Genomic DNA, 27,722 nt, shown 5'->3' on the forward strand with positions numbered 1-27,722 from the left:
TCTCTGTGGCTGCTCCGACCCTTTGGAATGAGCTACCCCAGAGATCCGGACCTTGCCCACTCTCAGGCCTTCAGAAAGCTGTTAAAACCTGGCTGTTCCGGCAGGCCTGGCGCTGTTGACTCATTGTGAGGTCCAGCCCCGATCAGATCGAATGCTGTGGTGATTTTAAATCTGTTGTTTTATTTTTTTATTGTCTTTTCCTCTTTTTGTAAGCCGCTCAGAGTCCTTCGGGATTGGCGGCCTATAATTTTATAAAAAATAAATAATAAATAAATAAATAAATAATAAGCAATAAATAAATAAATTCTAGAGAAAGTACAAAAGCCCAGGGGTTTCTCCTCACTGAAAGTTAGAATCCTTTCCCCCAGGTGCAAACAGCTAATCTGTCCTTTCTCAGAAGCAATTAACTGCTTAGGCCTTGGAGAAGCAAGCTATTCTTCCCAATCCAAACCTGAGATTATTGAGGTATTTAAAATCCACCTAGGGGACAATGCTTGGCGTGGCTCCTTTGGGGGAAACGGATGTGTTTGTTTGCACTCCAATTAATTTATTTTTTCCCTGAAACGTAACAGACCGCTTTGTACTTAATCCATTCCCAGTTGTGGCGATATGCCCACCGAGTGCGTTCCTGCGGAGAAACAAAGCCAGGTCTCAATGGAGGTGAAATTCCCTTCCGTTGGAAAATTGCTCTTCATTTTGGAAACGATAAGAGCGAAAAATGGACACAGCAAAGCATCTCTGTGGGATCCGGAAGACATTCAGAAACGAAAATGAGGCATTTGAGAGCCTTAGAAATTGAATACCCGCTTTCCAGACTGATGTATATTTTTCTAATTGCAAGGATGTGTTGAAATTGGATAGGAGTAGACATAATTGTATGCACAAGACGTTTTATAAGCTAAAGAGGAATAGGACAGAAAATCCTGCTGTGGATGTTACTTGTCTTGGAATGAAAACAATGGTGGGATTCAGCCAGTTCGCACCTATTCGGGAGAAACCGTTGTTAACTTTCTAAGCAGTTCGGAGAACTGGGATTTGGAAGAAATCTTTTTGTTTTTTCCTATCTACAGGGCTAATCCTGTAAGGAAGGCAGGAAGGAAACATTCTGGTGTTGTTCTAGCCTCATCTTCATTGCCCTGCTTACAGAAACTGCCTCTCCGGTTAACCCTTACGACATTGGTACAGCTAAGGCGAAGCGCCCATCGACGTGAGTGACGTTGAGTTGGCCACACCCACTCATCACATGACCACTGAGCCACGCCACCCAGCTGGTCATTAGGACAGAGAAAATGGTTGTTAAATTATTTGAATTCCATCACTGAATGAACGTTGAAAAATTCAATGGAAACCACTTGGAGAGCAACACAGCCAAAGGCACAGCAGAAGTTGGGCTGTTTTTCCCCCTGATCAGATTAGGGAATCTTCCTAAGAAGGGCTTGAGGGATTTTTAGTGTTGCTGTTATCCAGATCAAGTCAGTTCACATCCTTGGTGGATCAAGAGAAGGAAAATTTGGTTCTTCCAAATTTCACAGGGTGATGGGAGGGGGTTGGTGGGGGGGTTGAGGACAGCAAAAGAAAGGGATTTGGGCTAATATGGGCTGGGTTGCCCCAATGAGAATCTATCTGCTGTATGTAACTCCGCACTGGTGACAGGGAAGGACGTACGGCCAGTAAACACTCTGTTACTTCAATCAGTTGCTCAGACTCTACCCAGCAAGGGTCTGGGGTCATTAAAAAATATGATGATAGGCTGGGTTGCCCACCCTTTTCTAGATGGCAAATTGCCTGGTCCATATCGGTGAAAGCCAGCAGGTTCTGACAGTTCTGGAGACCGGTAGCAGAAATTTTGAGTAGTTTGGCGAACCGGCAAACGCCACCTCTGACTGGCCCCAGAGTGGGGAGGGAATGGGGATTTGCATTATTCTTTCCTGCCACACTCACCAGCCACGCCTCACCCACAAAGCCACGCCCACAGAACCAATCATAAAATTTTTTGAATCCCACCATGAATTGAGTATATATTAAACAATAACCAAATCTTGTAGGGTTCCTGTTGTGGCCCAGCAGGAGCCATTGGAGCTGCAAACAGACTCGGACAGCGAGGGGCCCTATGAGTTGGCTCTGGAAGATGTGAGGACCCTGACAGGATTTCCGACTCCAAGCAGGGACCAGAGAGGCTGGTGTCACCAGGAGGCGCCTGAGACATGGAGCAGTGGTGAAAGCCAAAGGGAGTTGGTCCTGGATGCCAGGCAACGGCGGGGTGATAGACGCAGAGAACAACTACACAGATCAGAAGATAATTGGACCCAGGTGGTTGTAATTAGGCTCCTCTCAAGAGAGTATATAAGGAGAGACTTTGGGAGGAGACCGTTTGCAGGATTCAACTTCATACCAATGCTGGAGAAGCTGTTATCTGTATCTGTTGGAGTCTGGGTTGCTGCCAAGGTTCTTTATCTGTTCCTTCGTGTTTGAGTTTTCAGCCACCAAGATTTATAACCCCTGCCAATAAAGTGTTGTGGCATTCCAGCTAAGCTTGTCTCAGCATTCGTTACTGTACGGAGGTGGGGGGGGGGGAGTCCGAACAGTTCCCCTTTAGCTGGTGTACGGTTTGCTTGTTTATAAAAATCTACAGGCCACCCATCTTACCTCAAGTAATTCTGGTGGCTTACAATCACAAAGAAAAAACTATATAAATTTACAAACACAGTAAGTTAATAACTTTACTTGTTATGATAACTTGTGTAATAACTTATAACAAATAAGTTATAAGTTAATAAGTTAATACAGGTGTCAGGCCTGCATTTATATTCCTTTTAGAATTTTGGCCTGCCACACTTTCTCTTATTTCATTATGCTGTTTCTTTAAGTATAGTCATGGGAGGGGGGATTAGAAGGAGTAGGATTTTGGAATGTATTGTTTTTCATTCTTTGCTAGAAGTCAAAGTCATCCTTTGTCTCCGCACTTTCACACCTGACTGGAAGAAGCTGGGCATGGATGCCAGCGTGGAAGGAGAAGATTGGACCATGCGATGGACTGTGGTGTGGGGGACAAGATCATGAACTTTTAACTGGGTGGGATTCTGATGTCATTTCCAGTATTGGGATTCCATAGCATAGTGCCAACATGTCTGTCTTATTAAATTGGAACTTTAAGGATGCTCTGCCTTCGATTTGATTTGGAACGCTGACAACAGGGCCAACTGTGACCTGGATGATTGAGACAGAGGGACAGAGGAGGCGTAGAGGCATAGAGTGGTATTTGATTTTTGCACTTTCTCCAGTTGAATTGTAGTGAAGAAAGCAGTAAACCTTTTCAGACAATTTAGGAGGGTTAATCAGCCATTAGCAATAGGACTTATATACCACTTCCCAGTGCTTCACAGCCCTCTCTAAGCGGTTTACAGAGTCAGAATACGTCCCCAACAATCTGGGTCTCATTTACTACCTCAAGCAGTAGTAAAAAAAAATTGAATTTCATCATGGTCCATATGTGTATTTATTTACTAAATGTTTATTTATTTATTTCTATCCTGCCTTTATTATTTGTACAAATAAGTCAAGGCGGCGAGCATATCCCACACGACCTCCTCCCCCCACATTGTCCCCAGAACAACAATCCCGAGAGGTGGGTTGGGCTTAGATAGAGGGACTGGCCCAAAGTCACTCAGCTACTTTTGATGCCTACAGCAGGACTAGAACTCACCATCTCCCGTTGATTGGCCCAAAGTCACCAGTTGATCGCCTATCTCACCGCTGATTCTGGCAAAATAACAAAAAGACAGCCTCCACCAAGTCCTATGAGCTCCAGAATCCATTAGGCCTCCTCCCATTCTTTTTCTCAACAGCCCCTTTTGGATTTTTCCGGAAATTGTCTTAGGTAGGTCTTGAACAAACTCGATCTAACGAAAGAGAATGAAATTGTATTTAAAAAAAAAATAGAGAAAAAAAAGGATATTGGCCATTCAAGGTAATCAAAGACTAGGAATACTACCTACTTCCCTGAAAACACGACCTCCCCAGATAATAAGCCCAATGGGGCTTTTGAGCGCATGTGCTAAAATAAGCCCTCCCTGAAAAAAGCCCTCCCTGAAAATATTGCAAGACAGCAGTAGCCATGAGATGACCACGCTCGCCATCTCCTGCACCTCAAAATAATAAGACCTCCCAAAAATATTGCCACACAGCAGCAGCCTGAGGGGACACGCTCGCCACCTCCTGCACCTCAAAAATTATAAGAATCCCCGAAAATATTGCCACACAGCAGCAGCCATGAGGGGACCATGCTCGCCACCTCCTGCACCTCAAAAATTATAAGAAATCCCCGAAATATTGCCACACAGCAGCAGCCATGAGGGGACCACACTCGCCATCTCCTGCACCTCAAAAATAATAAGACCTCCCCAAAAATATTGCCTCACAGCAGCAGCCATGAGGGGACCACATCGCCACCTCCTGCACCTTAAAAATAATAAGACCTCCCCAAAAATATTGCCTCACAGCAGCAGCCATGAGGGGACCATGCTCGCCATCTCCTGCACCTCAAAAATAATAAGACCTCCCCAAAATATTGCCACACAGCAGCAGCCATGAGGGGACCACACTCGCCACGTCCTGCACCTTAAAAATAATAAGACCTCCCCGAAAATATTGCCACACAGCAGCAGCCATGAGGGGACCATGCTCGCCACCTCCTGCACCTTAAAAATTATAAGACCTCCCCAAAAATATTGCCACACGCAGCAGCCATGAGGGGACCATGCTCGCCATCTCCTGCACCTCAAAAATAATAAGACCTCCCCAAAAATATTGCCACACAGCAGCAGCCATGGGGACCATGCTCGCCACCTCCTGCACCTTAAAAATAATAAGACCTCCCCAAAAATATTGCCACACAGCAGCAGCCATGAGGGACCATGCTCGCCATCTCCTGCACCTCAAAAATTATAAGACTCCCCAAAATATTGCCACACAGCAGCAGCCATGAGGGGACCATGCTCGCCCCTCCTGCACCTTAAAAATTATAAGACCTCCCCAAAAATATTGCCACACAGCAGCAGCCATGGGGGACCATGCTCGCCATCTCCTGCACCTCAAAAATAATAAGACCTCCCCCAAAATATGCCCACACAGCAGCAGCCATGAGTGGACACAACTCGCACCTCCGCACCTCAAAATAATAAGACCTCCCCGAAAATATTGCCACACAGCAGCAGCGATGAGGTGACCACACTGCCCGCCTCCTGCACCTAAAAATAATAAGACCTCCCCAAAAATATTGCCACACATGCAGCAGCCAATGAGGGACCACACTCGCCACCTCTGCACCTCAAAAATAATAAGACCTCCCCAAAAATATGCAAAACTAGCAGCAGCCATGAGGGGATCACACTCGCCCATCTCCTGCACCTCAAAAATAATAAGACCTCCCGAAAATATTGCCACACAGCAGCAGCCATAAGTGGACCATGCTCACCATCTCCTGCACCTCAAAAATAATACGACCTCCCTCGAAAATATTGCCTCAACAGCAGCAGCCATGAGGGACCACACTCACCACCTCCTGCACCTCAAAAATAATAAGACATCCCCGAAAATATGCCACACAGCAGCAGCACGAATGGGACCATGCTCTCCGTCTCCTGCACCTCAAAAATAATAAGACCTCCCGAAAATATGCAACACAGCAGCCAGCACGAGGTGACACTGCTCTCCCGTCTCCTGCACCTCAAAAATAATAAGACCTCCCCGAAAATATTGCAACACAGAAGCAGCCACGAGGTGACCATGCTCTCCGTCTCCTGCACCTCAAAAATAATAAGACCTCCCCGAAAATATTGCAACACAGAAGCAGCTACAAGGTGACCATGCTCTCCGTCTCCTGCACCTCAAAAATAATAAGACCTCCCCGAAAATATTGCAACACAGCAGCAGCCACGAGGTGACCATGCTCGCCGTCTCCTGCACCTCAAAAATAATAAGACCTCCCCGAAAATATTGCCAACACAGCAGCAGCCACGAGGTGACATGCTCTCCAGCCTCCCTGTACCTCAAAACTAAATAAGACCTCCCCGAAAATATCTGAACACAGCAGCAGCCAGAGGTGACCACGCTCGCCACCTCCTGCACCTAAAAATAATAAGACCTCCCCAAAAATATTGCCTCACAGCAGCAGCCATGAGGTGACCACACTTGCCACCTCCTGCACCTCAAAATAATAAGACCTCCCCAAAAATATTGCCACACAGCAGCAGCCATGAGGGGACCACACTCGCCACTCCTGCACCTTAAAAATAATAAGCCTCCCCAAAAATATTGCCTCACAGCAGCAGCCATGAGGGGACACACTCGCCATCTCCTGCACCTCAAAAATAATAAGACCTCCCCAAAAATATTGCCTCACAGCAGCAGCCATGAGGGGACCAACTCGCCTCTCCTGCACCTCAAAAAATAAGACCTCCCCGAAAATATTGCCACAGCAGCAGCCATGAGGGGACCACTCCATCTCCTGCACCTCAAAAATATAAGACCTCCCCGAAAATAAGGCCAAGCGTTTTTTCGGGGATCAAAAGAAAATAAGACCCTGTCTTGTTTTTGGGAAAACACAATAGTGTTACCTTTGTTTAAGGTTGCATTAACAAAAGCTTGCAAGTCTGGAAGTGCATATCTCCTCTCTCACTTTAAAGTTAAGAAAGAGGGAGGGTCCCTTCTGAAATGCTTGCCCACCCATTCATTCTGTGGGTACAGCTGTCCCCTATCTGATCATTGCCTCCTTCTCCTCAAGTTCAAACAAGACTTGAGTCTGTGGTCGTGCCAGCACTCACCTTTCTGGGGTACTTATAGGGAGCTGTAATTTTCTTCACATGTCCTTGCAGCTCCACACTTAATTTATCTCTGTCTTGTGATTGATAGGCAGGCGTTAGGATGATGAATGCTTTGACCACCTACAGCCAAGTCAGGATAAAAGAAGATGAATTACAAGTGGTCTCAGATGTTCAGCGCTGACAGATGCCCTAATTAATTCTTGAGTCTCAAGCCAAGTTTCAAAAGAAAACCAGTTATTTATTAGATTTGGTTTGGTTGGTTTGGTTTATTGGATTTATATGCCGACCTTCTACCAAGGACTCAGGGCGGCATACAACATTAAAAAAAACACAGATTACAAAAAAAAAAAGATAGAATATCCAAAAAACAATTAGGAATAGCATGTCGGCAGCTACTCGGGTGAGGTCAACTCTGTGGTATGTAGCCTATGGTTCAACTTTGACCCTGTTTCCCCATCCTCTCAGTCTGTCATAAATCACATTCTCCAACGAGGCATTTGTGGACTGTAGAGGTCCACACATCACAAGCGGCTTTGGCAATCTGAGATCCGACCCTGGAAGAAGGTATGCGTGAAATTTGCTGCCTATGGCAACTCGAGAGGAGACTAGAAATGCTTTTGCGAGTTGACATCAAGGTTTGCGCAAAGGTCACTTTCTGGTACTATAGGATGAATGCTGAATAATAATGTTAGTGAAAAAATGATAATACTATAGTGATAGTATCCTGAGGGTGATCCCAAAACAACCCGGCCAAGAGCCACAGTGGTGCAGTGATGAGAATGCAGTACTGCAGGAGATGTCGTCTGTTCAGTCTGTGTTGTTCTCGCCTTCTTTCCACTCTCCGTGCTCTTGGATCAGGAGGGGGTGGCCCTTGCTCCTTGCCTGAGCTCTGCCTCTCATGTTCATCCTGCCCTGTCCTCCCTATCTACAAGCTGCCCTAATCTTGAAAGCCCTTCCCTTCCCCATTTTCCTCCGAAGCCAATGAAGCCAGCCCCTCAATCTCGTTGGCTCTCTTTCCCCGCAGAGTCAGACTCTGACAGGGGAATGACAATAACCCAGCATAACGGACACGTTACCTCTCCTTGATGGGATCTGGGCTGCTAACAACAGCGGCTTCAGCTACTGCAGGGTGCTTCATCAGCGCGTGCTCCACTTCAAATGGGCCAATGCGATATCTAAACAGGAGAATACCATAAATCAAGGGAGACACTGTAGATTGAAGTCCAAAAGGAGAGGTGGCGCAGTGGTTAGGGTGCAGTACTGCAGGCCACTTCAGCTGACTGTTATCTGCAGTTCAGTGGTTCTAATCTCACCGGCTCAAGGTTGTCTCAGCCTTCCATCCTTGAGGTGGGTGAAATGAGGATCCAGACTGTGGGGGCGATATGCTGACTCTGTAAACCGCTTAGAGAGGGCTGAAAGCCCTATGAAGCGGTATATGTCTAACTGCTATTGCTATTGCTATAAAAGCTCCAGTTTGATCCGAAGAGGCCATTGGTGGCTACTCAGCTGTCGATAGACCAAAGGTTAAGGGATACTGGCAGCTACACAGAATAAAATACTTAATTGCTTTCCAAATTTAACAGGAAGCATTTGATTTTTGGCAAGTCATTGTGCCTGATGTGTTTATGTACCCAGAGCTTTCTTGTATACTCAATTGAAGGAGCCAAAATACCTCTGAGCCAGTGTGGGATTCAATTTTTTTTTACTACCGGTGTGGATGGCTTGGTGGGCGTGGCAGGGGAAGGGTACTGCAAAATCTCCAGTCCCTCCCCGCTCCAGAGAAAAGTTACTGCAAAATCCCCATTTCTTCACGGATCGCTGGCAGAGAATAGATGGGAGAGGGCCAGTCAGAAGGGCCAGTCAGAGGTGGTATTTACCGGTTCTCCGAATTACTCCAAATTTTCGCTACCGGTTCTCCAAACTGTCAGAACTGCTGAATACCACCTCTGCTCTGAGTATGCATGAAAAGTAGAACATGGAAATTGGAAGGTCACTGAAATCTCAGTACACAAAGGGGTGGTTCCTGCCAGTTCTAACCTCTTTATAGAAGAGGTTCCACAAATCTACAGTGCCGTTAGAACGGTTCCAGCTCCCTCCCCCTTCCCCCGTCTGCACATCATCAAGATGAAGAGCAAGAGAGGAATTCTGGGAGGTGAAGTCCACAAGTCTTAAAGCTGTCAAGTTTGAACACCCCTGGGGTTTTTTTTCTAAGGGGTTAGGGGTGCAATGGTCTTGAAACTTGACAGCTTTAAGACTTGCGTGCTTCAAATGCCAGAGTTTCTGAGCCAAATTTGGTTGCTAAGCAAGAGCGTTGTTAAGTGAGTTTCACCACATTTTACAAGTTGGCCACACCCACCCAGTCACATGACTGCCAAGATACTCCCACTCGGTCACACGGCCGGCAAGCCACTCCCACCAAGCAGGCCACACCTACAGAAGAGGTTCTAAAATATTTGAAACCCACCAGTGATACACACCTTGGAGACCTCAAAATGTTGGTTCATTGATGGAAATGTTTTAATAGTGCTGATTTAATGACTTTTGATTTTGTTCATGTTGATGGAATCTCTCTCTCTCTCTCCTTGTCTCTTCTCTCTCTGGGGTGGTAGTCTATCAGTGGTGGGTTTCAAAATTTTTGGAACCTACTCTGTGGGCGTGGCTCCTTTGTGGGAGTGGCTTGCGGTCTGTGACCTGGTGGGAGTGGCTTGCCGGCCATGTGTTTCTCTCTCTCTCTCTCTCTCCTTCCTTTGTCTCTCTGTCCCTTTTTTCTTTCATCTCTCCTCTTCTTTCTCTCTTTTTCTTTCTTCTTCTTTCTTCCTCCTTCCTTCCTTCTTCCTTCCTTCCTTCCTCTCTTCTCTCTTGTCAGTGTGTGTGTGTGTGGTCTGTGTGTCTGTGTGTGGGGCAGTGCTGGGTTTCAAAAATTTTGGAACCTCTTCTGTAGGTGTGGCTGCTTTCCGGGTCCACTGGTGGAACCTCTTCTAACCGGTTCGGTAGATTTGACGAACCGGTTCTACCGAATAGGTGCGAACTGGTAGGAACCCACTCTGCTATCATGTAATGCAGGATTGAGTATCGGGCCTGTGAATGCATCTAGATTTTGCATTGCCATTGTTGGCGCGAAGCATCTCAGATATCTTGCAAAGTTAGAAACAAAGTTTACCCAGAAGACAAGATGATATCATCTGCTTGCAACGAACTGGATGTATCCATCTTCATCCATGAGTCCTCTGTCTCCAGTGATGTAGTAGTCTCCGTACCGTAGAGGCAGTTTTTTCTGGATCGTTCTAAGGGCAAAGAAGCAGGCAATTCACTCCTCACATTCTTCGCTGGGTGGCTACAACATTGAGCCCACACTTGTGAATGTGATCCATCACTGGACTATCATGGGGTGGAAACCCCATACTCTCTGCATGGGTGGTAGCCTCATAATTCAGCCTTGTTCAGAATGGGGCCGCGCGAGCAATATTGGGTGCACCGAGGTACATCCACGTTGCACCTGTCCTCCGCGACCTGCACTGGCTACCAATTGGTCTCCAGACGCAATTCAAGTGTTGGTTATTACCTTTAAAGCCCCTACATGGCTTAGGCCAGCGTACCTTCGTGACCGCCTACTGCCACATACCTCCCAGCGGCCAGTAAGATCCACAGATTGGGCCTCCCTCAGATGCCGTCAGCCAGACAGTGTCGGCTGGCGGGCCCCCGGAGGAGAGCCTTCTCTGTGGCTGCTCCGACTCTTGGAATCAGCTACCCCCAGAGATCCAGACCATACCCACTCTCATGGCCTTCAGGAAAGCTGTAGAAACCTGGCTGTTCCGACAGGCCTGGGGCTGTTGACCTCATTGTTGAGATCCAGCTCCGATTAGAATGAATGTATGTGGTGGTGTGATTTTGTCTTTTTCTCTCTCTTTTTTTCTCTCTTTTTTTTTTGTAAGCCACCCGGAGTCCTTTGGGAATTGGGCGGCATATAAATTTTTGATAATAATAATAATAATGTTGCAACCCACAGGATCATAAAGTAGAACGTTCTCAACAATCTCAACTCTTCCCCATCTCCCTGCTCATTGGTGTTCGACCTAGGGTTCCTGAGAAAGCGGTAAATTATAATCTTACTCCCCAAAACCCTCGTTTATTTATACGGCTGTAAATTGTGGTCATTAAACAGTCTGCAAGGCTTCACAAACAGTCTGTGGGAATGCGGCCAGAGACCTAACTGCCAAAGGCAGAGCAAGGCCAAACTTAGCACAGAGTCAAACAGAACTTCTCAAAGCTTGAACGAGCAGATGAACTAATTGCTTCCTGCAAAAGGTTCACATCCAATTTGTTCCTCTTTTATGTCATATGGGAGGAGTCAATCATCTCCAAGCCTTACTCCCAAGTCGACTCTGTTTTCTGGCAGCTCTGCACATGCGCACACTGGAAACAGGCTCCCACTGTTCTTCTGCCTTGCTGATATCAGGCTACGGAGGGTTCGGAGGCAGCAATAACTATTAGATGGTCTTGGGCCCCCTCTCTGCCTCTGATGCAAAGCCCTTGTCCGAGTCTTCCCCAGACTCCAGGACTGACCCATGTTCCTCCCCAACCTCCTCGCTGTCCGTATCTGCTGCCAGCTCTGGCACAACAATTGGTCAGCAGTTATCCAATCAGATCTCCCTATGTACACCACGATATCATTGATTCGCCCAAAGTGGGCTGGCATAGGGTGGTCTTGGGACCAACAATTGTCCCCTGTGTTGTAGCTTTCCAACTTCCACGTTGGGAACTGAGAAGGACTGAAGCTTCATTTGAAGCTTCATCCTTGGTCCTTTCTGTAGGTTCTCTTGATCACTGCAAGAGCTAAAGGACAATGGCTGGTGCTGTCACCCCTAACCTCTTCTACTTCTTGAAATTTGTTTGAGGGGTTCTCCCTTACCACATAGCCACTGAAAAGACCCACAAACGTTTGCGGCTTGATCTTCACGGCGATGTCTCCTTCTTCTCCGGGAGGAAGACGATGGTTATTTTCATCAATGATCTAAAAAAAAAAGGACATTCAAGCTTCCCTTTTGATTGGGGCGGGGCTAACCTCCTTGGCTAGCAGATTCATTGTAATGTACAATTCTCATGGTATTAGGTTATGCTATGCCAAGGAATCCCCCCCCCCTTATAATTCAGGTAGTCCTCGAATTACGACCAAAACCGAGCCCCATATTCTGTTGTTGTGAGAATTTCTATTGTTGTGTTCTGTTTGTTGGTGAATTTTGCCCCCTTTTACAACCTTTCTTGCCACCGTGTTAAGCGAAATCACTGCAGCTGTTAATAGCAAGGGTTGTTAAGCGAATCTGATTTTCCCATTGTCTTTGCTGGTCAGAAGGTTGCAAAAAAAAAAGGGATCATATGACCCCGGGATATGGCAACCGTCATAAACGTGAATTGGTTGTCAAGTGTCTGAATTTTGACCATGTGAGCACAGGGATGCTGCAATGGTTGTTAAGTGTGAAAAATGGTCATGAGCCTCTTTTTTCGGGGCCATTGTAACTGTGAAAGGTCATTAAGTGAAGTGCAAGTTGAAGACTACCTGTAGTGATGACGATCATCATGTTCATTTAATGACCCCATAATCCCTTGCGGGGTAGAGTCTGGGCAACTGAATGAAACTAGCAGAATGTTTGAATGGCCGGATGCCTTCCAGTCGCCATTGCGGAGTTTAGTTCGGCAGATATATTTCTCATTGTGCCCAGAGAGAGAATATCTGCCTCTACCTAGGATGAACTCTCAGCCTCCTGATTGTGAGGCGAGAGCACCACCTCTAGGCCACCGCACTACTCCACTACCTCTATGATGATATCCAGGACAAAACGGACTTACCTGGATATCAACACCAGAAACAGGTTTTCCAATGAATCCAGGTTTAATTTTCATCCCTTTTGCAGTGCCGCATAGCAAGGACTGTGAGGACAAATGATAGGAATGCAATTAAGTTAAGCTTACCATCCAAATTTGCTCATGTGACTCTGGGGATGCTGCATTCGTTGTAAGTGTGGGGGTTTGCTTGTAAATCTCATGTTTTCAGTGCCGTTGCAACTTTAAATGCTCACTAAACATATGTTTGTGTTGCGGCCCGCAGCAGCCAGTGGAACTGGCAGCAGATTCAGACAGCGGCAGCTCCGCTAGCCGCTGGCAGGCCACAACACATCCTTCACTCCAGCTCCTGCAGGGGATATGACAGGGGATCGTCAAATGGGCATCCCGTGGGAAACAGTGATGTCCCCGGATAATCCTTTCAACCTGGAAGGATCTCGGTGCTTCAGAGTGCGTGCATGCATTGACCTCCTCACATTCTGGCTTGGTGAACTGAAGTCAGGGTCTCAGCTGATGTTGTGGCCTGCCAGTGGCCAGTAGAACTGGCAGCAGAGTTGGACAGTGAGGAGGTTGGGGAGGAACATGGGCCAGTCCTGCGGGCTGAGGAAAGCTCAGACGAGGGTTCTGCATCGGAGGCAGAGAGGGAGATAGACAGCAGTGAGGCAGAGGAACAGCTGGAGCCTGTTCCCAGTGTGTGCCTGCGCAGAGCTGCCAGAAGACAAGAACATCTAAGAAAGCAGGGTCAACTTGAGAGTAAATCCGTATCTTGAAGGTGATTGGCCTCTCCCATAGGAACCAAAAGAGGAAACAAATGGGGAGGGGTCTTTTGCAGGAAACAATTTGTTCCTTCGGTCATTTAAGAGTGGAAAGTTCTGTTTGTGACTATAAGAGACTCTGTGCCAAGTTTTGCCTTGCCCTGTGTCTGGAAACTTAGTTATTTGGCAGCTCGCCAAACGAGATAAGGTTCGTGTTGATAAACATTCCTCTGAAAGACTGTTTGCTAAGCCTTGCTGACTGTGAATGAAAGGGGTTTTTGCTCTGCTAATTGCTTTTTAAGGAAGCTTGGCTCAGAACAGCTGAGTAAGTCTGGAAAAGTTCCATGCGTTTGTTTTCCGGACCTTTTCACCTGAACATTTATATTAAAGACACAACTGGTTGCAAACTTACACTTTCTGTCTGCCCGTAGAGTTCACGGATATCCAACCCAGTTTCTGCTTTCCAGTCTTTGAGCACTTCTAGGTTGCTTGGTTCGCCACCAGCCAAACAGGTGTGCAGACTCTTGAACTTATACCTGAACGAAGAGAAGGAGAAAGCAATTTTCCTTCAGAGAAGGGACCTTGGCAGAAGCTGGGACAAGTAATGGGAGCTCCTCTGTTATGCGGCGCTAGGGATTCGAATTGCCGAACTGCCGAACTGCCAACCTTTTCTGATCGACAAGCTCAGCATCTTAGCCACTGAGCCACTGCGTCCCTTGATACAAAATTACAAAAGAGTTAAAGCATCCCAGATGTCCTTCTTCTTAGGCAAATCAGTTGTACCTGCTAACATCGTGTTGGAGCAGCATCCGAAAATTGTTGGCGTGCCACAAAAGGTTGTCACCGGATACTTGGCAAGAGACTGAGTAAAAGGGAGGAAGCCATTTTTAATACCACTGAGTGAGATTTGGCACTCAAGGAGAAATATAGAGAAATATAGAGAAATATAACTGAGTAATTGAGTCGGGCAGTATTCAGCAGATTCTGACCAGTTCTGGAGAAACGGTAGCGGAAATTTTGAGTAGTATGGAGGGTTTCACCGACAATGTGCGCCTGACAAAGCGCACTGACAAAACCGCAGCGAGAAAAAACTGCGAGGTCGAAAGCGCGCCCACAGAAGCGCGCCGACAAATGCGCGCCGACGAAAGCGCGCCATCAAGAAACAACACGAAAACAACGTAATAACAACATAATAACAACGTAATAACCCTAACCCTAACCCTAACTCTTACCTTAACCCTAATCGCGCTTTTGTGGATGCGATTTTGTCGGCGCTCTTATGTGGGAGTGCTTTCGACCTCACGGTTTTGTCGGCGCGGTTTTGTCGGCGCGGTTTGTCGGGTGCACATTTGATGGGTCACGGTATGGAGAACGGCAAACACCACTGGCTGGCCACACCCCCATCTATTCTCTGCCTCCCAAGTCAGGAGGTAATGGGGATTTTGCGGTATCCTTCCCCTGCCATGCCCACCAAGCCATGCCCACCAAGTCACACCCACAGAACCGGTAGTAAAAAATTTGAATCCCACCACTGAATTGAGTAATACATAAACAAATAACCAAATCTTGTAGGGTTCCCCCATAGCTGGTGTACAGTTTGTTTGTTTATAAAATCTATAGGCCACCCATTTTACCTCAAGGTAATTCTGGTCGCTTACAATCACAAAAGATAAATATATAAATCTACAAAGACAAATAAGTTAATAACTTTGGTACAACTACGACCTGGATGATTGAGACAGAGGAACAGAGGAGGTGTGGCCATAGAATGGATATTTGATTTTTGTACTTTCTCCAGTTTGATTGTAGTGAGGAAAGCAGTTTTTCAGACAATTTGGGAGGGTTAACCAGCCATTAGCAATAGCACTTAGACTTATATAATCTGGGTCCCCCATTTTACCCACCTTGGAAGGCTGGAAGGCTGAGACAACCTTGAAATTATATGTAACTTTGGGGAGACTCACTGTCTACCTGTATGGGACTTTTCAAATAAGGCCCCTGAGTTCTTACCTCTAAAACTACTTTGGGATCGAACTGGAGCGAGCCATGTTGAAATATACACGATCCTTGGCTCCAAGTAGAGTAGAAAGATCCTATGGCAATTTAATCCAGCCAGGATCAGAAAGACCCCACATAATGTCAGAAGAATTCAGATCCAACAATTCCCTGTTAATAAAAGAAAAGCCAATAGATATTTTGTGAATGACATTAAGACTCAAACTGTAGGGTGGTACAGTGGCCTAGAGGTGGCGCTCTGGCCTCACAATCAGGAGGTTTGATCCTGGATAGAGGCAGATATTTCTCTCTCTGGGCACAATGAGAATATATCTGCTGAACAAAACTCTGTACTGGTGACAAGAAGGGCATCTGGCACTAAACACTCTATTCTGTTGTATTAGTATTAGTATTAGTATTTGGTTTATTTGTATGCCGCCCTTCTCCAGGAGGGACTCAGAACGGAGAACAACTTAAAGGGGAAAGGGAACATAAACAACAGTACACATAATTAAAATACACGAAAATCACACAGCCATACCAGTCAAGAGGGGAGGGAACTCATCAACCCCAGGCCTGCTGGCACAGCCAGGTTTTGACGGCTTTCCGGAAGGCCTGGAGAGAGGTGAGGGTCCGGATCTCCGGGGGGAGTTCATTCCAAAGGGCTGGAGCTGCTACAGAGAAGGCCCTCCCCCGGGTAGTAGCCAGATGGCATTGGCTGGTGGACGGAACCCGGAGGAGGCCGACCCTGTGAGATCTTGACGGGTCTTTGGGAGGTAAATTGGCAGCAGGCGGTCTCTCAAGTACCCAGGTCCCAATACCATGAAGGGCTTTATAAGTTACGACTAGCACTTTGAAGCGTATCCGGAGACCGATCGGTAGCCAGTGCAGCTCGCGGAGGATAGGTGTAACGTGGGTGTACCGAGGTGCACCCACAATCGCTCGCGCGGCTGCATTCTGGATGTTGCCCAGACTCCATCCCACGAGGGATTATGGGGCCATTAAAAGAAGAAGATGATGATGATTAAGACTCAAACTGTAGCAGCCATTGTAGAGGTCATCATTCTCATAAAGGGATCAGGTCACAGAAGCCGCAAGATGAGTTTATTTAGAAATTGCTAAAGAGGTAGTCCTCAACTTAAGACCACAACTGAGCCCAAAATCCCTGTTGCTAAGCGAGACGTTTGTTCAGTGAATTTTGCCCCATTTTACAACCTTTCTTGCCCCAGTGGTTAAGTAAATCACTGCAGGTGTTAAGTGAGCCACACCGTTGTTAAGTGAATCTGGATTCCCTGTTGATGTTGCTTGTCAGATGGTCGCAAAAAGGGGATCGCATGATCCCAGGACACTGGAATTGTCATAAATGTGAGTCCGTGGTCAAGCGGACTGAATTTTGATCGTGTGAGCATGGGGAATGCTGCAATGGTCATAAGTGTGAAAAACAATTGTAAGTTGCTTTCAGTGCCATCGCAGCTTTGAACCACTGGGTTGTAAGTACCATTTGAATGAATGGGTTGCAAGTCAAGGACCACCTGTAATGTCAGGTACTGAGGATTTAATAGCTGCCAGTTGATGTAAGGTTGTAAGCTGTGAACTGTAAGCTGATGCAATGAGGATGATTCAGCAATACAGGTGTAGCTAGTTTAAGACGCTGGTGGGGTCTTTTGCTGTTTTAAGAGGTGTCTATATATAGGTGGCCATTAGAGGGTCTCTCCTCTCTCAGTCTCTCTCCCCCCCCCCCCTCTCTCTCTCTCTCTCTCTCTCTCTCTCTCTCTCTCTCTTTCTCTCGTCATGTATCTCATTTCTCTCCTTGTGTCTGTAGCTGGGTGGTAAGGGATTTATCTACCATGTGTATGTCTGTATATATGTATATACCAGGGGTGGATTTCTCGCCCCGTTCCAACCGGTTCGGTTGGAACGGGGCCGGCGGCGTCCTCGTGCACGTGCATGGTGCACGCATGCGTACTAGCATCTGCGCGACGCTCCAGCTGCTCCTGGACAATCGCGCAGGCACTGTATGCGTCCTGCGCATGCGTGGAAGCGCAGAACTCGTCAAAACCGGGTAAGGACCGCAGGCGGGCGGGCACGCCCTTCGCCGTTCCCGGAAGTTACTTACTTCCGGGTTCGGCGACCAACCGGTTCGCAGGGACCGCCACGAACCGGTTGAAACCCACCCCTGGTGTATACAAACCACTATGAATTGTCTAAAGGCTTTGTGTGCTGTGTGCTCTGTTTTGCTCCTGGGTTTCTCTCATAATAATAGTTATGCTGCCAAAACTCTGACATGTAATCAGTCAATTAATCAATGGAGAGATACATAGGGATGGGTCAAATGCAGACCCATAGAACTACCTTGCAATACTGCCCAGCCCAAAGCCCAAACTGCCATGGGAATGTTGCACCATTTTGGGGTAGCCTGTAGTCCCACTGGTGAAGTAGATGGTCATCGGATCAAGACTCTTCGTCTGAACAGGTTGATGCTGGTCAGGGGCGGCTCTGCAAAAGAGAAGAAGGGAAGATTAGCTCATCTGTCTGGAACCCGCACTGCCTATCAGACATTAATACAATTGAGCGAGTCCAGAAGAGCTCATCTGCTCACAACAGATTCCCTTCTGCCACCAGACTTGGGATTTTGGGCTCAGACAACTTAGAACTATGCCCCCTTTGGTGTGACCTGAGCACAGTACCCAAAATTATCTGTTACAATGTTCTACCTGTCAGTGACGACTTCAACCTTCAACCACAACAACACAGGAGCCACAACCGATACAACTTTTTTAAAGGTAACCCGCTCCAAACTGATTGCAAGGACAACAAGGAGGAGGAGGAGGAGGAGAAGTTAGAAGCAGAAGAAGAAGGTAGAAGAGAAGAAGTAGAAGTAAGACAGAAGTAGAATAGAGAAGTTCAGAAGAGAGACGAAGAAGAAGGAAGAAGAACGACGAAGGGGAGGGAGGAGTGAGAAGGAGAGAAGAAGAAACGAAGAAGCAGAAGAAGGGAGAGGCGGAGGCGGAGGAAGAAGAAGAAGAAGCAGAAGAAGAACAGAAAGCAAGAGAAAGAAGAAGAAGAAGGGGGAGGAGGATAAGAAGAGGAGGAGGAGGAAGAGAGGGAGAAGGAGGAGGAGGAGAAGATGAAGACAAAGAAGAAGAAGAAGGGGGAGGAGGAGGAGGAGGAGAAGGGGAGGAGGAGAAGAAGAGGAGGAGGAGGAGAAGAAGAAGGAGAAGGAGAAGGAGGAGGAAGAGGAGGAGGAGAAGAAGATGAAGAAGAAGAAGGAGGAGGAGGAGAAGAAGGGGGAGGAGGAGGAGAAGAAGAGGAGGAGGAGAGGGAGAAGAAGAAGGAGGAGGAGGGCAAGGAGGAGGAGGAGGACGAGGAGGAGGAGGAGGAGGGAGGAGGAGGAAGAGAAGAAGAGGAGAAGGAGGAGGTGGTGGTAATGTCTACAGGTGCTATCTCTTGGTATCACAAAGGTCTTGGAGCAACAGGAAGGATACTCACTGTAGTAAATCATGGAAGTTCAGCCAACCTTCCCGTTTGCTGCTCTTGGAAACCAGGATCCGGGTTTTCAACCTGCTGCATTCAGACCCCACGGCATCTACTAACGGTGCAATTGCCTCGTTGGCAACAATACAGCTGACTTTGGATTGCTGGAGTCTGTATAATATGTCTGGAGCGGTCAAGAGGATTGTGGCTGGGATGAAGACAATGCCTGGAAACAGAACAAAGGACTGTGAGAAAAAAAAAGAAAGAGAGGGAAACAATAGAAGAGAATGGAGAATGGAGAATGGAGAATGGAGAATGGAGAATGGAGTGGAATGGAATGGAATAATGGAATGGAATGGAATGGAATGGAACGGAACGGAATTCTTTATTGGCCAAGTGTGATTGGACACACAAGGAATTTGTCTTTGGTGCAGATGCTCTCAGTGTACATAAAAAGACAAGATACATTCGTCACGAATCATAAGGTACCACACTTAATGATTGTCAGAGGGTACAAATAAGCAATCAAATCATACTAGGAAACAATCAATATAAATTATATGGATACAAGCAACAAAGTTATAGTCATACAGTCATAAGTGGGGGGAGATGGGTGATAGGAACGATCAGAAGACTAATAGTAATAGTAATGCAGCCTTAGTGAATAGCTTGACAGTGTTGAGGGAATTATTTGTTTAGCAGAGTGATGGCATTCGTAGGGGAAACTGTCCTTGGGTCTAGTTGTTCTGGTGTGCAGTGCTCCACAACGTCGTTTTGAGAGTAGGGATAGAATAACAAAAGCCCAATCGGGCTTTTGAACGCATGCGCTAAAATAAGCCCTCCCCAAAAACATTGCAACACAGCAGCAGCCATGAGGTGACCACGCTCGTCGCCTGCTAAACCTCAAAAATAATAAGGCCTCCCTGAAAATAAGGTCAAGTGCTTACTTCGAGGGGCAAAAGAAAAGAGGAAAAATAACAGAATTAACAGAATCTTGTAATTCCCCCTCCCCTTGCCTCCTTTACAGCCTGAAAAACTAGGGAGGGTCTCTTCTGAGCCTCTTTATCCTGCCCTTATGCACTTGTGGGCTATGCAGTCTCTTATCTGACCCTACCCCAAGCAGCCTCTGTTTGCTCCGTCTCCCAAGGTCTTCTCCACATACCATTACAAGATCTCTTAATACATGAGCATCCTTTGGACTGACCTGTTCGGATGCAAGCCAAGCTGAGCAGCCACCACTCGGGAACCCTTGGAAGTATCAGCAGGAGTCGATCTCCCTTGCACAGGTTACAGGCCTCTGAGAGCAGGTTGGCCGTTTTCCTAGACAAGTAGCTCACCTCCTCAAAGGTCCACTTCACCTCTTCGTCGTTCTCTCTAACCCACCAGAGGGCTGGGTTGGAAGGTCTCTTCCCTTCCTGGCAGACAATGTAGGAGAGACGATATGGACATCCGCAGAGATAGAACTGTCTCCTGGTCTTGAGGTTCTGACTTAGCAATAAATCTTACTGCATTTCTGTTTCTTTTAACAACCCTGTAATCCCTTTGTTTAGTTTAGTTTTAGTTTAATGAAATTTGTATGCCGCCCGCTCCCATTGGGACTCTGGGCGGCTCACAGGCAAGATAAAAGCATTTTTAAAAATTTAAAAATAAGAAATACAATATTAAAATTAACACAACATCCGTTCTGTCCAAGAGGGGCTGGATATTAATCAACAGCCCCAGGTCTGCCGGAACAGCCAGGTCTTGGTGGCTTTACAGAAGGCCAGGAGAGTGGTGAGGGTCCGGATCTCTACGGGTAGTTCATTCCACAGGGCCGGCACAGCTACAGAGAAGGCCCTCCCCCGAGGGGCCGCCAGCCGGCATTGTCCAGTCGACGGTACCCGAAGGAGGCCCAACCTGTGCGATCTTATTGGTCGTTGGGAGGTAAATGGCAGGAGGCGGTCTCTCAGGTAGCCAGGTCCTAAACCATGTAGGGCTTTAAAAGTAACGACTAGCACCTTGAAGCGCGTCCAGAGACCAATGAGGAGCCAGTGCAGCTTGTGGAGGATAAGTGTAACATGTGTGTATCGAGGTACACCCAGTATCGCTCGCGCGGCTGCATTCTGGACCAACTGTAGTCTTCGAACACTCTTCAGGGGCAGCCTCATGTAGAGCGCGTTACAGTAATCCAGTCTTGAGGTGATGAGGGCACCTTTGGAGAAATGGAGCTGAGCGTTTACTAGCTGGATGCCCTTTCTGATGCCTACATGGAGTTCACAGCAGATATTGTATCCTTGCATCCTGGTAGGCATCAGTCACTGCCTAGAATTGAACTCTCAATCTTCTGAGTGGGAGATGAGTGTCTGCACCTCTAGGCAGTGGTGGGATTCAAATAATTTAACAACCGGTTCTCTGCCCTAATGACCAGCTGGGTAGGCGCAACTCAGTGGTCATGTGACTGGGTGGGCGTAGCCAACTCAAGGTCACTCAGGTCGATGGGCGCTTCGCCTTAGCTGTGACAATGTACTAAGGATTAACCAGAGAGGCAGTTTCTGTAAGCAGGTCAATAAAGATTAGGTTAGAAACAACACCAGAATGTTTCCTTCCTGCCTTCCTTACAGGATTAGCCCTGTATTTCGTCCAACAACCAGTTCTCCCAACTGCTTAGAAAGTTACCAACCGGTTCTCCTGAATAGGTGCGAACTGGCTGAATCCCATCACTGGCTCTAGGCCACTGCAGCGCTCAGTAAATTTTACTGGATTACTTGGGACCAATTGTAGAATGGTATTGATAGGTAGAGGTAGTCCTTGACTTACAGCCATTTGTTTAGCGGAGGTTTGAAGTTACAACAGCAACGAACAAAGTGACGTACAATTGATCTTTGCAGGGACGGCTGTTGCAACATTCCCATGGTCCCGTAATCAAAATTCAGGTGCTTGGCAACCAGACCAACAGTCATGTGATCGCCACTGGTGACCCACCAGATGGCTTTTGACAAGCAAAGTCAATGGGGGGAAGCCAAATTTGCTTATCGGTGGCATGATTTACTTAACAACTGCAGGGATTCACTTAACAACCAGGGCATGGAAAGTAGTAAAATCTGGCCCGATTAACTTAACAACCGTGACCCGACAAAAGGGCAAACGACAAAACTGCGCTCAACTAAACCGCGTCGCTAAAAACGCGACATCTTCAACGCGCCAACAACAGCGCGTCAACAACAGCACGTCGGCAGAAGGGCAATTTAGGTTAAGGTAAGGGTTAGGTTTAGGGTTAGGTTTAGGGTTAGGTTTAGGGTTAGGGTTACGTTTAGCGTTACGTTTAGCATTACGTTTAGCGTTATGTTTAGCGTTATGTTTAGCATTATGTTTAGGGTTAGGTTTAGTGTTAGGTTTAGGGTTAGGGTTAGCGTTACGTTTAGGGTTAGGGTTAGCGTTATGTTTAGGTTTAGGGTTAGGGTTAGGTTTAGTTTTACAGCGTGCTTCTGTCGCCGCGCTGTCGGCGCGATTCAGCGCTCATTCGTCGGAGCGCTTTAGAACACGCGGTTTTGTCACCGTGGTTTAGTCGGGTGCGGTTTTGTCGTTCGCCCTTTTGTCGGTGAACCCTTAACAACTGCCTCGTTTAGCAGTGGAAATTCTGATCACTTGCAAATGTGACCCCAGGATGCTACCACTGTTGTAAACGCTGGCTCCCAAGCATGCAAATCTTGACCCCGTAAACATGGGGATGCTATAACAAGTGCAAGAAACAGTTGTAAATCACTTTTTCAGTGCCATTGTGATTTCAAACGCTCACTAAATGAATGGTTGTAAGTTGAGGGCTACCTGTATGATGATTAAATTAACAGCCTGAATTAACCAAGATTAATTGTCAGAGTCTCCTGTAAAATTGAATTCTTTCTCTATATACTATCAGAGAATAAGGTAAAGGTAAAGGTTCCCCCGCACATGCGTGCTAGTCATTCCCGACTCTAGGGGGCGGTGCTCATCTCCATTTCTAAGCCAAAGAACCAGCGCTGTCCAAAGACGCCTCCGTGGTCATGTGGCTGGCATGACTAACGGTGAAGGTGCATGGAACGCTGTTCCCTTCCCACCAAAGGTGGTCCCTATTTTTCTACTTGCATTTTTACATGCTTTCAAATGGCTAGGTTGGCAGAAGCTGGGACAAATAACGGGAGCTCACTCCGTTACGCGGCGCTAGGGATTCAAACCTCTGAACTGCCAACCTTCTGTTCGACAAGCTCAGCGTCTTAGCCACTAAGACACCGTGTCCCCCTATCAGAGAATGAACAGAAGCTAATAGAAATTATCAAGTAATTTAATGCCATCTTACCTTTTCTCTTTGGCTCCATTTATCAATGACATCGCTTGCAAAATTAAAATATTCTGGCACACCTCTGTCTTGAGGCTCAGAATCTGCGTTAGTCAGAGATGCAAATCCATGACGGTTGAATCGGCAAGGGAATGTAGGAACACCAGCAGACTGCAACCGAGGAAGTCTGGAGAGGAACTTCATAGCACCAACTCTGCGTAATATCTCGTCTAGCTAAAGTAAACAGGGAGTAAAATTAAGAGAGTCAATCGTCATGAAGGTTAAACAAGGAAACCAATGAGCTTGAAGGCTCAACACTTCCTAATGGGCAAGCAGAAATGTATTTATATAGCCTCAAGTCTTAGACTGTAATAGTAGGTGTTAGGAATATAATCTAACAGTTGGGTTGGCAATATATAAATCATGTAACAATGTTGTACCTGTTTCTTTAAATCATACTGTAAAATGTGATTGGTAGCTGTTTCCTTAATTGGCCATAAGAGGGAGCCAAAATGGCTGTTAGCTCTCTGTTCGTTAGATGCTGGGCTGATCTGATTTGAGTGTTTTGGAAGCTGGCTGTAGGAAAGTGCCGTGAGCATTTGTAAGTTTTCCACATGCCAGCAAACTTTGAGTACCAGACTGATTATATGATTATGGATGATGTTATTTGGATTATCCCTTAACTGAAAGACATTGATGACTGACTGTCTTATCTGTGTATGACTTGGACTGTTTGATGGACTCTGATACCTCCATTTCCACGAAAGTAAAAGCCTACTGAAACTGCAGTGTCTCTGTATGCTGGTTTGTGTGTTCTCCAACAACACTCTCACAACCCTTCTCTGAACGTACTCGCTCTCCCAACGGGGAGCTTACTTAACAGTAGGGATGGCCTTCTTGATAGACCTGGGTAGATCTTGGTAGCCATGAAGATCTTGGAAAAGATATTCAAATGTTGGGATGCGTCTACATCAACACTGATCAGAATCGCCCAATCATGGTATTCCCCAGGCTATTCTATGAAAGCAAAAAGCTTTTGAAGATGCAGGACAGGAAGAGCATTGATACTTTTTGAAGTTGGGTGTTGGAGAAGACCCTTGAGAACGCCAAGAACAACCAAGAAGAGGTTCGAATGAGGGGTCCTTGGTGTTCTCTCATCTTGGTTGTCTTCCTGCAGACATGCCCAGCAAGCTTAACAGTAACTGGCCCAACCAAAGAACCTCCAAGACCACTTAATTGATTGATTGATTACATTTATATGCCACCCTTTTCCCCGAAGGGGACTCAGGGCGGCTCACAATTCAAATCAGGGAAGGGGGTACAGAGGGAATAAAAAAGACGAACATAACAATACATAATTTAAAAGCACACAACAGTCATACCATTCGAGGAGGGGGGCAACAGCTCTTTAGCCCCAGGCCTGTCGGAACAGCTAGGTTTTAAGGGCTTTGTGGAAGGCCTGGAGGGTGGTGAGGGTTCGTTCCAGAGGGTCGGAGCAGCCACAGAGAAGGCCCTCCTCTGGGTGGTAGCCAATCGGCATTGGCCGGCGGATGGAATTCGGAGGAGGCCTAATCTGTGGGATCTAATCGGTCTATTGGAGGTAATTGGCTTCCACCCACATTGGCACGACATTAGGATATAAATTGAATGCAGATCCCACACCTTACTAGTGCAAATATTACCTAGTTTGAGTCCTAAAACATCTGCAAGAAAACCACCAAGCTCACAAGAGTACAAAGGACCTCTCATCTCAAGCCTGCGTCACAAATGTTCTCCTCTAGATGTACAAATGGGTCATCAAACCACAGGTGGTACCGGACCTCTGGAATTCTCAGGTGCCCATTTGTCCTATGGCATCCCATTTAGGACCTTTTCTTTTACTAAAAGCGCATGCGTGGAAGGCTGTGTGCATGCTCGGAGGTGCGCGTATGCTCACACTTGGGAACCGGTAGGGAAGGTAAATCAATACCCCCTGTGCATCAAACATCTTTAACACCGAGTTCTCATCGCTAAGAATCAACAATTATTCGACGGCACATCAATCAATCCAAAAATTAATGTCAGTGGCCTTTATTTAGAGAATATAATTTTTAAAAAAGTACACGTTTAACTTATACATCTGCTGGGATCGAGCAAAAACTATACATTAAATCTCAAAATACCTGGGAAATTTATCCATAACACCCACAATTAATTTCTGTTCCATTCCATTTGTGACCATCTTCAACAAGACGTGTTGGACTACTTCATATTTTCACATGCACCCAGATCAAATCCAAATTATTCCTGCAGATACCCATTAAAAAAATGTGTTCAGGCTACAAAAAAGGTTTAAAATAGAACATGTAGACTCCAATTAGTCCAGAATGCAGCCGCGCGAGCGATTGTGGGTGCACCAAGGTACACCCTCGTTACACCTATCCTCCGCGAGCTGCACTGGCTACCTATTAGTCTCCGAATCCACTTCAAGGTGCTGGTCGCTACCTATAAAGCCCTACATGGCATCGGACCTGGGTACCTGAGAGACCGCCTCCTGCCGATTACCTCTTTCAGACCAATTAGATCGCACAGGTTGGGTCTCCTCCAGATTCCATCTGCCAGCCAATGTCGGCTGGCGACTCCCCGGGGGAGAGCCTTCTCTGTTGCAGCTCCGGCCCTCTGGAACGAGCTCCCTGCTGAGATCCGGATCCTTACTACCCTCCCGGCCTTCCGCAAAGCCACCAAGTCCTGGCTGTTCCAGCAGGCTGGGGGAGCTGAGAAGCATCTACCTACACGGAAATTGTGAATGTTGGTTTTGTTTTTAATATGTTGTCTTTGTCTTGTTCCCCCCTTTCCCTTGTCTTTTGTGAGCCGCCCGGAGTCCTCCGGGAGTGGGCGGCATACAAGACAAATTAATAATAATAATAATAATAATAATAATAATAATAATAATAATGTACCTTTGCAGATGATTTAAAGGCCTCCTCATTAGAATGTGAGTTCCCCAAAGGAGAGGCACATGAAAAAATCGGACGTTTTAATACTTAAAGGATCAATTATTGTTAAAGTTAATGCTTTACTTTTGAATCAGAACATCGTATTGTGCAGGGTAAAGGTGGCTACATTTTCCTGAATTATTTTGTAATCAACTGTTAATCTTACACTATGTCACTCATGTGAAGAGTCTCTTTTTCTTTCTATATAGACGGTGTCAATCAAAACAGGTCAAGGTTTTAACTCTCTGCGTCCCCAATCTTCTTATTCACATCTCCAAGTGTGTGTCAATATTTGAAATGATGGGACGGACAGAACATTTCCCATATTGTTGTGGTTAGTTGCGAAGTTGGGTCCAACCTATCACAACCCCATGGACAACATTCCTCCAGGCCTTCGTGTCCTCTACCATCCTCTGGAGTCCATTGAAGCTCACGCCGACTGCTTCAGTGACCCCATCCAGCCACCTCCTTCTCTGTCGTCCCCTTCTTCTTTTGCCCTCCATCATTCCCAGCATGAGGCTCTTCTCCAGGGAGTCCTTCTTCCTTCTCATCAGGTGGCCAAAGTCTTTGAGTTTCCTCTTCAGGATCTGGCCTTCTCAAGAGCAACCAGCGTTGATCTCCTCTAGGACTGACTGGTTGGATGGCCTTGCAGTCCAAGCTGGAGTCTTCTCCAGCACCAGAGTCCAAAGGCCTCCATTCTTTGGCTCTCAGCCTTTCTTATGGTCCAACTTTCACAGCCATCCATTGCAACTGGGAAAACCACAGCCTTGACTAGACACACTTTTATTGGCAGGGTAATGTCTCTGCCAATTATGATCACATAACCAAGGCAATGCTGAAACAGTTGTGAGTGTGAAAAATGGTCATGTCAGTTTTTCCACTGCTGCTGTAACTTTGAACAGTCACTAAATCCAGAGTTGTAAATCAAGGACTAACAGTAATCAGTCATTACTTAAAATCTCTTGGTTTAGGTGAGTGCTTAGCAGTTATTGACATACGTTTTGCTGTTGCTTAAATTGCTTGTATACAATTTGAGTTGAGCTTTATTACAATTGTAGTCCGTAGGACTATAGGATGCGGTGGCTCAGTGGCTAAGACGCTGAGCTTGTCAATCAGAGAGGTTGGCAGTTCGGCGGTTCGAATCCCCAGCGCCGCGTAACGGAGTGGGCTCCCGTGACTTGTCCCAACTTCTGCCAACCTAGCAGTTCGAAAGCATGTAAAAATGCAAGTAGAAAAATAGGAACCACCTTTGGTGGGAAGGGAACAACGTTCTGTGCACCTTTCGGTGTTGAGTTATGCTGTCCACATGACCACGGAGACATCTTCAGACATGGCTGACTCTTCGGCTTTGAAACGGAGATGAGCACCGCCCCCTAGAGTCAGGAACGACTAGCACATATGTGCGAGGGGAACCTTTACCTTTTTAGATATTATCATGGAAATGGAGACATCTCAAAAAAAAAAGGAGGCAACATCGTTTTAAACATCCTCCTTTCAGAATGGTGGCGTATAGATGTAATAAACCTTAATTGAAATTGACTCAGGATGTGGTGGGAAGAAACTAAGGTCAAAT

General features: G+C 46.6%; 1 pseudogene; it reads right to left on the reverse strand.

The window, feature by feature from the left end:
• Positions 1-3,814: 3,814 nt before the first annotated feature.
• Positions 3,815-27,722, reverse strand: part of LOC116517836 — a 30,368-nt pseudogene continuing 6,460 nt past the window's right edge.

This window comes from Thamnophis elegans, chromosome 14 (assembly GCF_009769535.1).
Source record: "Thamnophis elegans isolate rThaEle1 chromosome 14, rThaEle1.pri, whole genome shotgun sequence".
Taxonomy (NCBI): domain Eukaryota; kingdom Metazoa; phylum Chordata; class Lepidosauria; order Squamata; family Colubridae; genus Thamnophis; species Thamnophis elegans.